Consider the following 14,938-nt stretch of genomic DNA (forward strand, 5'->3'; position numbering starts at 1 on the left):
ACACTTATTCTGGATCTATCTTTTGGTCTATCCATTTCTGAATGGCTTAGCTGGTGTGTTTTGCATTTTGAATTGTCAGAATGCTGGATTTTGTTTTCGGTTCGCTTTCATTACAGTATGTGTGCTCTTTTTCCAGTTTCTCCCCAGTGTTTATTGTTTTGATTTAATCCGGTGTGTCTTGTTAGACCGATGTTCCTTTCCTTTTAAATATATTAACATTGACTAATAACTTATTGTAAAGTGTTACCAGCTTTTGAAATTAAAAATATAACCGAGGGCCAAGTACAAAAGAGATCGTTTGAGGAGCAAGCAGGAACTGCAACAATGAGTAAATGACACTTTAAGATTTAACACCCGCAATGTTCCAGAATCTCCCCATTGCTTTAGTAGACCGACTTTACGATTAGGCTTCTCCTCAGTCACCATCACCCCCTGGAGTTTGTATCCTAAAACGGATTGTACAGCTTACTCACGCTCAACATTTTGCCTTCTAAACATGCCTGACCACACACACCTTTGATGAGACTCCAGTGTCTCCTAGATGTGGTGCGGTCGATGTGACTGTGACCGAGTGCAGCGAACAACATTGCGCTATTAAAGACCAGAAAAATTCTCAAATTTTACCATGCACCTGCAACAGCTACACAGAGTATGAGGAGCAAACAGACTTTTCATCAGCCTTTTTCGCTCCTTCCACTTCAGCTGTCCAGATCCATTCTGCACATTGACAAATCCCTCTAATCCCTCTTGGACAGACTATGTATAGATCCACTCACCCTTTCCCTCAGAAAACCATCTTTTAGTCAGACTCTAGAGAAACCCAGGGCAATGTTTCAGCCTGAAAGGTCCTACAGCAACTGGGACATGGCAAACGCTGGCATTGATGGAACAGAAAGGCTGTCCCAGCACCTGAAGGATGGTGGTGGTGCCTTTAGGAGTAATGCTGGCTCTGGCTCCGACATGCTGCGTTCCACTTTAACATCATTGCCATTCAGAACAAGGTGCCACTCATCTTCTGCCGCCTTCACACTGAATGGAAAGGCTAATGATGTCTTAGGGCCTTCGCAGAGCAATCTAAGAGCCAGGCAGGTATTCAGCAAGCCATCAGGTATATCACCTCCCTGCTCCTCAGCAGTCATGCAAATATCTATCCTCTCCCTCTCTCTCGCTCTCTCGCTGTTTTTCTTATTTATTCTGTAGCAATGCTACAGCTTTACTTTCAGACACACCACATGAAATCTTAGCCCGTGCGGTTTCATTTCAACATCTCCTAATCTGTTGCACACCTTCTAAATTGGTGGCTCATGAATTAATGAAACAGCCTCCCCTTAAGCTTTTGCAAATTTAGGCATCACAACATTTACATTTACAGTATAGAAAGGAAAATTGTGATTTGCTAAAGATTTCATTTAGATATTGGTATATATATGTATGATAAAATTATGGTTTCTGCATGTTTCTTTGTGGCCCTGTTGAGAATGAACAATGAATCTTAAAAAGTACATCAAGTACATCCTGTTGCTCCTGCAGTTTACTGATGCCCCCTATTGGCTCCAGTGTGTTTCTACAAGTTACTGTAAAATGTTTCTAATTCAAAATCTACTGTATATGCAACTGCAGTATTTCATTAATAAGCTATAAATTAATTCATTTCAAAATATGATTTTGCAATCTGTAAAGCCTCAGACTGACCATGGCAATATTTAAAAAGAAGCTAAATAAAATTAAATAAAATGTTAAGCTTTCTAACAATCTTACCATTTCCATTTTCATCCTTTACTCTCTTGCAGAATGTGTTTTATTGATAACCTTTTTAAACCCAGGGACAGAGCCATTTTAGGCCAAGGAGATGCAATGAAGATCCAGACAGTGATTTTTCTTTTTTTTTTTCTTTTTTACATGCACACACTTGCTATATCACACACGTACACACACAGTGTTTATCAGCTCAAGAACACAATATGACCCCTTTCTGATGTTTATCCTTCTGCTGGAATGAAAGTCATCAGATTAGATGAAATATAGTGGATAAAAGTATCTATTGACATACGTATATCAAGATATGTATTTGTGATGTTTGGGTAAAGTGATGGATCTCTTTGTCCCCCATAAACAGAAGCTGTATTCATGTCAATATGTGTCCATCATCCTCAGTTTGTGCTTTCAGGATTTACTACAAACTCCCTGAGCTGACCAAGAAAAAGGAGGACAAAAGGAAGTGGCTGGTGACTGAAACCAGGCTGAGGGCAGAGGTCTTTTAATAGGTATTTTTCAACCAAAACAGAAAAAAGTAATAGTTTTATTGAAATGTATTAATAATGTAGGTGATTTTTCTTCTTCAGGGAAACAATAAATAAGTATTTTTTAGATGAAATTATGGTTCTTGGAAGTGAAATATAATGTCAGCTATCATATTGCCAGTTGCCATTGAAATCTATGGAAAGAAGTACAATTTCAGTTTAAATTTTCTTTAATGCTGTTCTAACAAAAAAGTTATCTAAATCATGGATGCCTAGAGCAGGTAAATAAACAGCAAATGTAATATTTTGAGTGAAGTAATGATAATAAGTTTTTCTAAACATTTGTTCCAAATTTGGAATGTATGTATGTACTTAATTAGTTAGTTACTTAATTAAATACTAAAATATCATAAAGTCTGATTTTTCACCCCATGAAACATTTAAATGTTCCTCTAAATAGTCTTTTCTATTTTACTTAAACAGATATACCATGTAACAAGTAGGTTTTAGTACGTATTTCGTTTCATAAAATAGTGGTACCCTGTTGTGTGGAGAGCATGCCAGGTCACATATTGCAGTTTCATCAAGTAAATGTGAGATTTGTCATTGCAAGGTGGTTTTGATATTATTCAAATTCGTCCATTCGATTTCACAGAGAGCCCGAGAGCAGAGGTTGCAGCTGTGAACTCTTATAAACTCCTGTGAGCTTGGTTAAGCTCTATATAAAGCACAGCTGTTGATTGGAGAATGATTGTAGAAGCCATTGAAGGCATATGTACCTTGAAAAGCTGCTAGTGAAAGGCATAATTAAGCTTATACAGACATGCTTCTAAGAACAGTTAAATAAAATAAGGACTTTTTTCAGGGCTTAGAAATGCAATTACCTACGTAGAATGTAATTAAAATCAAGTTCCAAGTTCAGCTTGAAAAAGGATTAGTTTTTTATAGCAAAAGGGCCCCCTTGGAATATCTAATGAAATATTAAATTAAGTTTTTTTATTATTATTAAATAAAAAAGATTAATTTAAATAATATGAGGAGAAAATAGTTTGAGTTTGAAGGCTGGTGAATAGTTTTTTAACATTGCTTAATGGTACAGTGAGACACTAGACTATAATAATAAGCATTATTATAAATGTTTCAAGGAAAAGAAGAGCAAGGAGATTTATGTTTTCATAAATACTATATGTAGCTATTACAGTACATATAGCATACAAAAATAAAAATAAATAAAATAAAAATAATAAACCACAACAAGCCTCCCACTAAATCACAGTACAATGACGATAGACATGCATTTGCAATGACTGTTTGCAAGGTAACATTTTGGGGTCATTTTTTACCCAATCAAAGTTATTGCACAGTTTTGATTTTCTTCCTGGCATAATTATTAGCATGTGGATCAGCCAGAGCAGCTGTGTTAATGAACTTTCTGTCACTCTGCGAACACGGGGAACACAGTGACTCTGTGACTTTGCTACACATTGGATCAGAAAAAATAATGTAGAGGTACAACATTCTGTGCTGCCCTTGAAGCTCAGAATATATTAAAATCCTTTTAAACTTAATTGAGACCTTTGTGTGCCCTAAAAGCTCAGCTGTCTGTCTAGACAGTTTATTTATACCTTTGTACTTAAAAATCCAGATTTTTCAACACAATGGCTTCATACACACAGCAGCCATTCTATTATTATTTGATCTTTTTATGCTTAACTACGTTCTGTTCACATAATGTAGTAATCTATGGAGTGATAACCACATTCTACAACCAGAGCAACTCCCCAAAAAGTCAGAAAATTACGTATTTTTTCCTTCTGGAGAAAGTCTTATTTGTTTTATTTGGAAATAAAGCAGTTGTTTTTTTAAACTATTAACTATATATGTTTTTTTTTTTCAATTGGAACAAACCATTCAGAACAAACCAGTATACAATAACTTGCCTCGTTACGCTAACTTGCCTAGTTAAACAAATTAACCCAGTTAAGCCTTTAAATTGCACTTTAAGCTGAGTACCGTGAAATATCATCACCACAGAATTATAAGGGTCTATCTGGCATTTTTGTCAAAATTGAGTTATTCACATATTTTTATTAAATGACAACTTATTTACATTATATGATTTTTAAAATAAGTTTACATTTTAAGAATTTTTATTTAAAAAAACAAAAACAGTTGATCTACAAAGTTGAACTCTAGCTTGGCTCTATAAGAATCTTTCTGTGAGCCAATCAGTATTTTAAATGCACGCACAAGGACCAATCAGGATAAGCTTTCTGTCATTTGACTGGATTGCTCTGTTGACATTGAAAAGAAACCAGACCAGGCCAGAAAGAAACACAAAATCAGAGTCGATTAAATAATGCTGCACCTCACAAAATTGAGAAGAATTTCAATTCAAATTTGAGAAGAACTCATTTGCTCATTTTCTATTTTCTTTTAAAGTCTTTAAATTTAATATTAAGCCTTGAAGGGCAAATACTTCATTTAATTCATGGGGCATATAATTCAATAAATATAATTCAATAGTTCAAAAAAGGAATAAAATTCAATAAATTTGACCATATTAAGTTATATAAAATTAACAGCTGCACCGGATAAAATATTTAGCACAGCCTTATGCTTAATTTGAACCTGAAAAATATTAATCCTAAAACATGAAATAAAAGTTATAGAAAGCAAAAATGTAATTTTCTCAAGCAATAACATATTGTTACGACACCAATTATTTTTTATTAAATTAGAAAGCAGACTGTATTGTATTTCTTGAAAAGTAATGCTTCAATTAATGATCCGCCAGATAGAACCTTATAATTCCAAGTGGAACATGACTTTTTAGAATTAGAAGGTTTTATCTGCTTTTGCTGTTTATTTATTTATTTTTTACCCCAATTTGCAAATTTAATAGAATTTTGATAATTTACATTTAGAGTACATTTAGGGTCTCTGTCATAATTCTCTTTAGCAAGTTACTCCTTCATTTACTTTAAGATATTCTTAAATTGCACTGCTTCTGTTTTTCAGCAGAGGTCAGCACAGTTCTTCAAATCAATCTGCCAATCGAACTACTGTTTAATATCAATATTAATTCCATTCAGCAGTAATTTATTCATGCATTCCTTTTGTTCTTTTCGGTGACAGACACTACCCTGATACTTAGGAGGGTCGTGTCAACAATAATTTCCCTGTTTTTGATGTTTCAAGTGTTGAATTCTACAGGGCAGCTTTCATTTGTATTCTGATGTCTTTGCTGACAGACTGATGCTGAACGAGAGCTTTTGCTGAGGACAGACCTGTTGTCGGGATGTGTTATTTAATGGATGTCGGGTCCTGTGAGGCTGATACTTTGTCATGGATGTAGGGTCCTGTGAGGCTGATACTTTGTCATGAAGTGTCTCCCACGAAGCCCCTCTGTTGTTTAGGCATGTACCTTGAATTGCGTGACAGCAGCCCCACAGCCAGCTTGGTGAAACGGGTGTTTTTTCCTCCGATAATGGACCTTTTTGCAGTTATTGACCTCATGTTTTATTTAATTCTGAGATTTAAATACTGCATTTTAGTGGCATTTTAAGCTCTATTTTTAGCTGAATTGGCTTGTCGGATTGGGCATCATAGTTTATGATGTACTAAAAATATTTCCTGAAGATTTAGAATAAAGAAATGTGAAATAAATTACTAAAATACAAAAGTATTACATCATACAGTATATCATTAGGGGGAAAAAAAACAGGCCTCTGTTAAAGTTTAAATTAAAAACTGTAGCCTATTTCCATTTATTAGGCAAATAACAAACTGCCCAGCATGAACAGTCAATTGTCCTCAGAATTTGGCAATTTTAAGAAAACATATTTGAAACAATAATAATAATAATAATGTAGAGCTTTACAATTTTCTAGCATTTCTTGTTAAAATTTACATTTGAAAATTCATGGATAATAAAAATCATCAAAATAGTATTCGAATTTATTCACACCTTCACACCTTTTTACTGCTTTTTTATTTTTATTTTTTTTTTCAAGAGTAAGGTCCAAGATTTAGAATGAAGTTACTTGTAAAATGTTTTTTTTCTATATAAAAATAATACAGTAGCAAAAGATGACGTAACTTACATCAGATATGTTTACTTGTAGCTGAATGTTGGACTCATGAAAAATATTTGTTAGCATTGGCCAAAACCGATTTGCTAAAGTGAAGCTGAAGCGACACACAACAGAGGATTCCACTTGGTCTTAAATCCTTTTTGATGTGTTATTTTAACAATTAATGATGGCATAGCAGTCAAAATAATACTCATGTATGGGCAAAATTCTGGAACTTTGACAGTGAGGGGTAGGTCTTCGGAACCTTTCAAACCCCTCTGGCCACAAGCCTGGACAATGATGAATTCCTGATCAGTCATTCTGAAGCAGGTGATCACATAGAACTCACATGGATATTGATTTGGAGTTCATAATTTTATGTCATAAACTTACCTGTCACAAGAACATTGATCTATATATATATATATATATATATATATATATATATATATATATATATATATATATATATATATATATATATTTCTTCTCTTCAATTAGATTAAAAATATATATTTTTAAAAATTATTTTACCATAAGTGTAAATACTAATTCAACACACTGTAAATTCCAAAAAGTTAAGGTAACTCAAACCATTTGAGGAAACCGATTGCACAAACCATTCGAGTTCAAAAAATAATCCAAAGTACTGTGAACCATTTGAGTATAAAAGCTATTTGAACACAGTAAAACGCAATAAATGAAGAAAACTGAGTGCTGTAAAATTAAATAAGTTAAGACAACTCAAACCGTTTAAGGAAACCGATTGCTACAAACTGTTTGAGTAAAAAGAACTAATCTATATGAGTACTGTGAACTTACTCCATTTCAGTAGAAGTAATGAGGTATTTAATTAACTCATTACCTTAAACACTGAGTTCAAAACTTTTCAAATGAGGAGAATTATCCTTCAGTAATTTTTGAGTCAACTGCACTCATTTCATTTATTAAAGTTGACTGTTGGGTTTTACAGTGCAGCAATATGTGTTATTTAAGCCTTCTTATTTGATTGTTTAATACTTCAAAAAGACTGTATTAGGTTAATCAAGTGACTGTAAATAGTACAAACTATTTCTATTTCGGAGGAATAATGAACTTGTGAACTTTCTGTTCATCAAAGAATGATGAAAAGAAATGAGGGTTTACTCAAAGCAGCCCTGATTTTAACATTGATGATAAAAAGAATACTGTAATTATTTCTAAAGGATTGTATATAACAATAAATAATAATCAATGGTAATGGCTGCTGATTCAGATTCAGATTTACACAAATGATTAACACAATTCCACAATATTACAGTTTTTAGTGCGTGTCTCTGTGTTTTCATTGGAACTGTCAGTATGCTTACGATCAGCTGACTTGCTCATCAGCGCACACAGCTGTAGCTTGTTCCGCTGCTTATCTAGACGGTGTTGCAGTGGTTTGTTATCAGTTCATTGTTGTTCATGTCCTTGTCTGTCTGCTGCCGTCTGGACTACCTGCATTCAGTTCATCTTTAGATGGGCTTGTTTATCTGGATTCTGTTTTCTCTGCGTACTTCCTGATCTTTTGGACTATTGTCTGCACCACTTTTGTCCAGCTGCATCACTAGACTCTGATCCAGCAGGCACACAACATCATAAGACATCAATATTAATTTAGATTTATGACTTCAGGTGACCAAAACTCAATGTCTAGCCAGCGTCTAAGGATGTTATTTTGATGTCCAATAATTACATCAAATTACGTTGATATTTGGTTGATTTTAGGTTGTGTTGGAAAGTCACCAAAATCCAACGTCTGATCAATGTCATAGTGGTAACGTCCACACAACGTCAAGGTGTAACATGAGTAGACGTTGAAATTTGGTTGATTTTAGGTGGATTTTAGGTTGGACATTGGACATTGAGGTCGCTTGACGTTGGGTTCGGATGTCAACCCGATTTTCATTTCCAAACAAAATCCAACCTCCCCACGACGTTGGGTTACATTGGGGTACAACGTCAATATGACGTCATGTTGACGACCTGTCTCTGCAGGGAAGGAGGAGGTTGATTGTTTTTGTCTTTTTTGCCCTCATACTGGACAACATGGTGGCTTAAGTGGTTAGCACTGTCGCCTCACAGCAAGAAGGTCACTGGTTCGAGTCTCAGCTGGGACAGTTGGCCATTTCTGTGTGGAGTTTGCATGTTCTCCCTGTGTTGGCATGGGTTTCCTCTGGGTGCTCCAGCTTCACCCACAGTCCAAAAACATGAGGTAGAGGTGAACTGAATAAACTAATTTAACCATGTTGAATAAGTGTGTATGGGTGTTTCCAAGTACTGGGTTGCAGCTGGAAAGGCATCTGCTGTGTAAAACATATGCTGGATAAGCTGGCAGTTAATTCCACTGAGGCAACCCCCTAATGAAGAAAGGGACTAAGCCAAAGGAAAATGAAAGAATGCACTAACACATGGGTCCAGTTTATTTTTGATCATGACAAATAATGCTAATAATAATAATCAAATAAATTCAGTCTCGGCAATTATAAATGGGTTTATTGAGTTTCTTTAATCTAAGTTGTTATTTTGTAGTAGTTTTACTTTTTTATTATATATTTCAAAAACATTTAATATTGGCTAATTTAAAACATTTTATTACGCTCAAATGAATTCAAAGTAAAAGGGACATAAACTACAACACTTGTGAAAATGAATGCTTTAAACGCTTTAGAATATTCAAGTTATATGTTAATTTCAACTGACAACAACTTTTATTTAATAAAACCCAAAAGTAGTTGCTAATCAGTTTTTTCAATCACATCGTCACTGTATGGAAAAATAACCCATAACTCATCTGCTTAACATCTCATTTTCTGCATTCAAAAATATTTCTGTACTTGTTTCTACTTGATTTTTGTATACTAAAATGTTCTTGGTATATTGTAAATTAATACCAAGAAGTTAGTTCATTGATCTAATAAAATACTTTGACTTACATAAAACCAGTTCTTCATATACTTCATTTAAACAGAATGAATGTGCTTGAATATACCAGACAAACTATTTCTTAGGGACATAAAATGTCACCATTTTATAACAAAAGTTTGTTTTTCATAAAAAACATATTCAACTATTTCTAATCTACACGAAATGTGCAGGTTATTCTGCAGCAACTGACTGAACTCGGCATAAAAAAGATAGCCAAGGACAAGACAGCCAGGCAGAAAATAAAATGAATACCTCCAAGCAGGAAGCCGGCATGATAGCATGATGTGTGGTTGGAGCACAGATAGCAGGTTATCATTGCTCCCGGGAGACATTCGCCACCCAGGGGGACAGGCGGGGAGAATTCTGGGTAATCAGTAGATTACACAGTCACTTCCCCCTCATTTCTCCAGCACTTGACCTGAGTGTGCTCTGTAGACGAGGCTGCTCGGATGGTTGCAGTTCTGCTAAAAGTTTCCTCTCCTGTTTCTCCACAGAAACTTCTGGATCAGATTCTTCAAAGACATGGTGACTGAGGGAAGTGCCTGTTCACAAGATTCATATCCCCGCGCTCTCCTTGCCTGAGGCGAAGAACTGAAGACGAGCAAGACCTTTGCAGCTCCCTCCTGAGAGCAGAGCTTGGCTTTCTGATGCATTGTTCTAAATATAAAACACCTTGTACTGGACCTGCATGGGGTGAATCCACATGATGTATGGATGTATGTGTGTGTCCATGCTGTGTGATTGAATGAGCATGTTTTATAGTACAGTATAAAGCCACTAATAAGACTCTAGACTGTTTAACTATCAAAGTATGTTGAATTGCTGGTGAAACTAGCAATTAATGGTGGTTTCCTGGACTGTCACACATACATTGTTCAAAGCACATTGGTTAAAACTGTTGTTATCTAGATAGTGGAGTGATAATTTCTGCTTATTACACTGTAAAAACATGCTGGGTTCCACACAATCAATATAAAGGCATACTCAGCTCATTAGTTATTACTCATTTAAGTTAATTGAACATAAAACAAGTAAGTTGCCCAAAAAAAAACTCAAGAATTGTGTTGTTTTAGCTTATTTTTAATAAGTAGTTTGAACAAACAGCAAACTTCATTTTTTTTGAGTGTGGAATGGTTGAGATTAAAAATACAGTAGATTATGAACATGACATCTAAGAAGTGCTTTGCTATTTTTGTTTAATTCAGCGGTTTTCCCTGTACAAATATGAGGTTTAGTTGTGTAATTAATAATAAAAAGAAAGGAAAATCCATGTTTTACATTTATTTAATTTTACTTTGTGTGTGTTTTGTATTATAAATATCCAGCATTCATAATTAAAACAAACTCTTCTTTAATTGGCCATCAACAAGCATAGACCAAGCTATCAGTATCTGCAAAATTTAGTGTAAAAAAACAACTAAACAAGGCAAAAGATTAAGTTAAATAATAATTTGTACATGGATGAAAGATGGGGTGACGCGGTGGCGCAGTAGTGCTGTCGCCTTACATGAGTGTGAATGAGTGTGTATGGATGTTTCCCAGAGATGGGTTGCAGCAGGAAGGGCATCCGCTGCGTAAAATATAATTTGATGGTTCATTCCGCTGTGGCAACCCTAGATTAATAAAGGGACTAAGCCGAAAAGAAAATGAATAAATAAAATATATAGACCTCACTGTAAAAAATGCTGGGTTCCACACAATCATTTTGTATTAAGACAACTTGAAGGAATTCAGTTATTAACTTATTCTTATTTATGAATGTAAGTGGATTGAACAATAAACAATTAAGTTATGCCAAACAAACTCAAGAATTGTGTTGTTTTAGTTCAATACAAATGAGTAACTTGTAAAAACAGTAAATGTCAGTTCTTTGAGTGTATACTGCATGTTAACTTGTGAATTTTGCTGATCTTCATGATCTATTTAACTCCTTATCTTATATAAGGGATGATCTGTACTTTTAATCACAGGTTGAGACCTGTTGCTCTAAACACTATAGTTCCAATATTTGCAAATATATTATAATGGAATAGCAGACTTAGGAAGTACCTAATCGCAGATTGAATCCTGCTTTCTATGTAAAATTGTGGTCAGATAGACACTATAGGGCGATGCGGTGGCGCAGTAGGTAGTGCTGTTGCTTCACAGCAAGGATGTCGCTGGTTCGAGCCTCGGCTGGGTCAGTTGGCGTTTGTGTGAAGTTTGCATGTTCTCCCCGCAATCATGTGGGTTACCTCCGGGTGTTCCCACAAAGACAAAAGACAAGCTGTACAGGTAAATTGGGGCTAAATTGTCTGTTGTGAATGAGTGTGCATGGCTTTTCCAGAGAGGGATTGCAGCTGGAAGGGCATTCACTGCATAAAACATATGCTGGATAAGTTGGCGGTTCGTTGAGGGTTCATTGAGTACCATGTTACATTTCATAACGTTACATTTTTCATAACATTGTCACAACATTCATATCATGTTATCTCCTCAAAAGCATCAAATCTGTGAAATATGAATAGATTTTTCATCTTTACTGTATGTCAGATTTTGCCTGAATGATCTGCCATCCATCATTGTTTTTAAAGAAGTTGTGCAATCTGAGCACTTTTTATGTTATAAAACTGTCACTCGCACAAACAAATGAGTCCTCCTCCATAGTTTATTTTTCAATGCGTGTTCAAAATTGTGAAACATCACCAGTCATTGCCTTTTATCTGTATGCATCTACACTACCTAACAAAAGTCTTGTCTTCGATCCCAGCTGTAAGAACAACAAATAATAACTTGACTTAGTTGATCATTTGGAAAAGTAGCAGAAGGTAGATTTTTCTGATTAATCTTCTGTTGAACTGCATCCTAATCATGACAAATACTGCAGAAGACCAACTGGAACCCGCATGGACCCAAGATACTCACAGAAATCAGTCAAGTTTGGTGAAGGATAAATCCAACACAATCTCACGGCAATTCGTAACTTTTTCATTTAGTGGCTAATTTATACAAATTCGTACGATCTAATTCGTACATTTTTGTACGATTTGCGTATCCCCCAATGACGGTTGGGTTTAGGGGTGGGGTTAGGTGCCACGACTCCTTTTTAAAATTGTACATTTTCCTACGACTGAACTCGTACGAATTCGTACGAATTAGCCACTAAACTGCCAAAACGTAAAATAGTTACGTTTTCTCGTGAGATCAGGCTGGATAAATCATGATTTGGGGTTGCATTCAGTGTGGGGGCCGTGCGAGAGATCTGCAGAGTGGATGGCAACATCAACAGCCTGAGGTATCAAGACATTTGTGCTGCCCATTACATTACAAACCACAGGAAAGGGCAAATTCTTCAGCAGGATAGCGCTCCTTCTCATACTTCAGCCTCCACATCAAAGTTCATGTTAGCAAAAAAGGTCAAGTTACTCCAGGATTGGCCAGCCCAGTCACCAAACATGAACATTAATGAGCTTGTTTGGGGTAAGGTGAAGGAGGAGGCATTGAAGATGAATCCAAAGAGTCTTGATGAACTGCAAAAATGCTTTCTTTGCCATTCCAGATGCCTTAATAAGTTATTTGAGTCATTGCAGAGATGTTTGTATGCAGTCCTCCAAACTCGGGAGTCATACACAATATTAATTCTTCTTCCACTGCCCTATCACTTTATATTTTGTACTGTACATTATTTCTGTTAAGTGACAAGGCTTTTGTCTAAGCAAAGTCAGACCTTACTTTCCTAATTAAATAATTAAAAATCAAGGCATGATCATATTTAATTTTAGTAAAATAAGCGTAATTTAGAGGCCTTTGCCTTTCATATAAGCCACTTCTGATACTAAATGATCAACTAGAAGTCAAGTTATTATTTGTTGTTTCTAAAACTTGAATAGGCGATAAGACTTTTGTCATATTGTATACTCTGTACTGTAGGTTTTTCCGTACCTTATAATCAAAATGAACTATTTTCTCCAGTGAAAAATGATTGACATTATCACAAGGATGTTTAAGCACAGTTAATGATATTTAGCACCACAGATAACGTTCGAGGTTACAGAAGTAACCCTTCGTTCCCCGAGGAGGGGAACGGAAGTGCCATGAATGGGAGGATTCGGATCAGAAGCCGCTTATCTGGAGAGTATTGAACGGGCCAATGAATGAAATTAATTGGCAGCGTAAGCTTGCGCAGGTGTGCGACATCTGCAATCATCTCAGCATATAAGCACACCTGAAGCCAGCAGACGCCATCCTTTTAAGCTGAAGAGACTTTCAAACAGCTAAGGGACAGTCATTATGGCGACGGAATATGGCACTTCCGTTCCCCTCCTCGGGGAACGAAGGGTTACTTCTGTAACCTCGAACGTTCCCCTTCGGTTGGGGAACTTCAGTGCCATGAATGGGAGAATATGGAAAGCGCCATAATGACTGCACCTTACCAACACCCCCGATGAGGAGATAGTCAAGCAAGCGTGACGCACCCACATCATGGGGGGCGCGGTCCTCCAACGTGTCCCTGGCCCTAATTTATCCTACTTCAACAGAAGTTTTACGGATTTAGATATATTTTTTGGGAAGTCGTGAGCATCTAGATAATTCTAGGAAATACGACAGTACGTTGGGAAGCGTGCAATCCCGATAGGGAGGACGCTGCGGAGGCCATCCGTTACCCAAGGGGGGGATAGATGGCAGAATTTACCTATGGACTAGCCCTAAAAAGGGGGAGTACGCATAGCAAAGAGTGGTTAGCGGAGAGGGAAGACACGGGTCCGCCCAGGGGGGGGACTTAACCGTGGCGGAATAAGCATATGGGATCGCCTAGTGGGGATCACGCATAGCAGGCACCTATACCCAAAACGCGGGCTGACCAGCGGGCAGACCTACAACGTAGTGGGCCAGCAAGTGACTCCTCCGCTGAGTCAGTGCTGGGGGCCACGGAGGAATCTGCAGGGCTCACCTGACGGGGAACTTTACTGACAGATAAAAAAGGCGCACGTACCTCCGTGTTAGGGAGAATGGCGCAGCAAGCGTGTTTCAACACCCTACCGAGTTGTCTCCTCAATCACCAAAGGGTTACCTAATACCCTTGAGGAAACCGGCTCCACTCGCAGATTGTAAAACCTTGCAAATGTGTTGGGTGTCGCCCAGCCCGCAGCTCTACAGATGTCTGTTAGAGAGGCGCCGCGTGCACGCGCCCAAGAGGATGCAACGCTCCGAGTGGAGTGTGCACGTACTCCCGGGGGACACGGCTGACCTCGACTCGAATAAGCGAGTGAAATGGCATCCACAATCCAGTGGGATAATCTTTGTTTCGATACGGCACTTCCCTGCTGCCGACCGCCATAACAGACAAAGAGCTGCTCAGATGATCTAAAATTCTGAGTACGGTCCACATAATGCGCAGAGCGCGAACTGGACAAAGTAAAGAAAGGGCTGGGTCTGCCTCCTCCGGGGGCAGCGCTTGCAGGTTCACTACCTGATCTCTAAAGGGGGTGGTAGGAACCTTGGGCACATAACCGGGGCGGGGTCTCAGGATAACGTGAGAGTAATCCGGCCCGAATTCCAGGCACGAGTCACTGACCGAAAATGCCTCCAGGTCCCCGACCCTCTTGATGGAGGCCAACGCAACCAGCAGAGCTGTCTTCAGGGACAGAAATCTTAGAGATACTGATTCGAGTGGCTCAAAGGGATCGGATCGCA

The 14,938-nt window shown here is 37.3% G+C and overlaps 1 long non-coding RNA gene across 4 annotated transcripts in view; it reads left to right on the top strand.

Annotated features, from left to right (window-relative positions):
* Positions 1 to 11,888, top strand: part of LOC147833118 (uncharacterized) — a 25,501-nt gene extending 13,613 nt beyond the window's left edge. The window contains exons 3-5 of one of the 4 annotated variants that reach the window (XR_015513555.1): positions 2,168 to 2,264; positions 5,495 to 5,659; positions 9,760 to 11,888. This is a non-coding gene — a long non-coding RNA (uncharacterized LOC147833118). The remainder of the gene's footprint in view (positions 1 to 2,167; positions 2,265 to 5,494; positions 5,660 to 9,759) is intronic. The other 3 variants (XR_015513554.1, XR_015513557.1, XR_015513556.1) reach the window with 3 other exon arrangements.
* Positions 11,889 to 14,938: the final 3,050 nt, after the last annotated feature.

Source organism: Danio rerio, chromosome 17 (genome assembly GCF_052040795.2).
Source record: "Danio rerio strain M-AB ecotype USA chromosome 17, GRCz13ab, whole genome shotgun sequence".
NCBI lineage: Eukaryota > Metazoa > Chordata > Actinopteri > Cypriniformes > Danionidae > Danio > Danio rerio.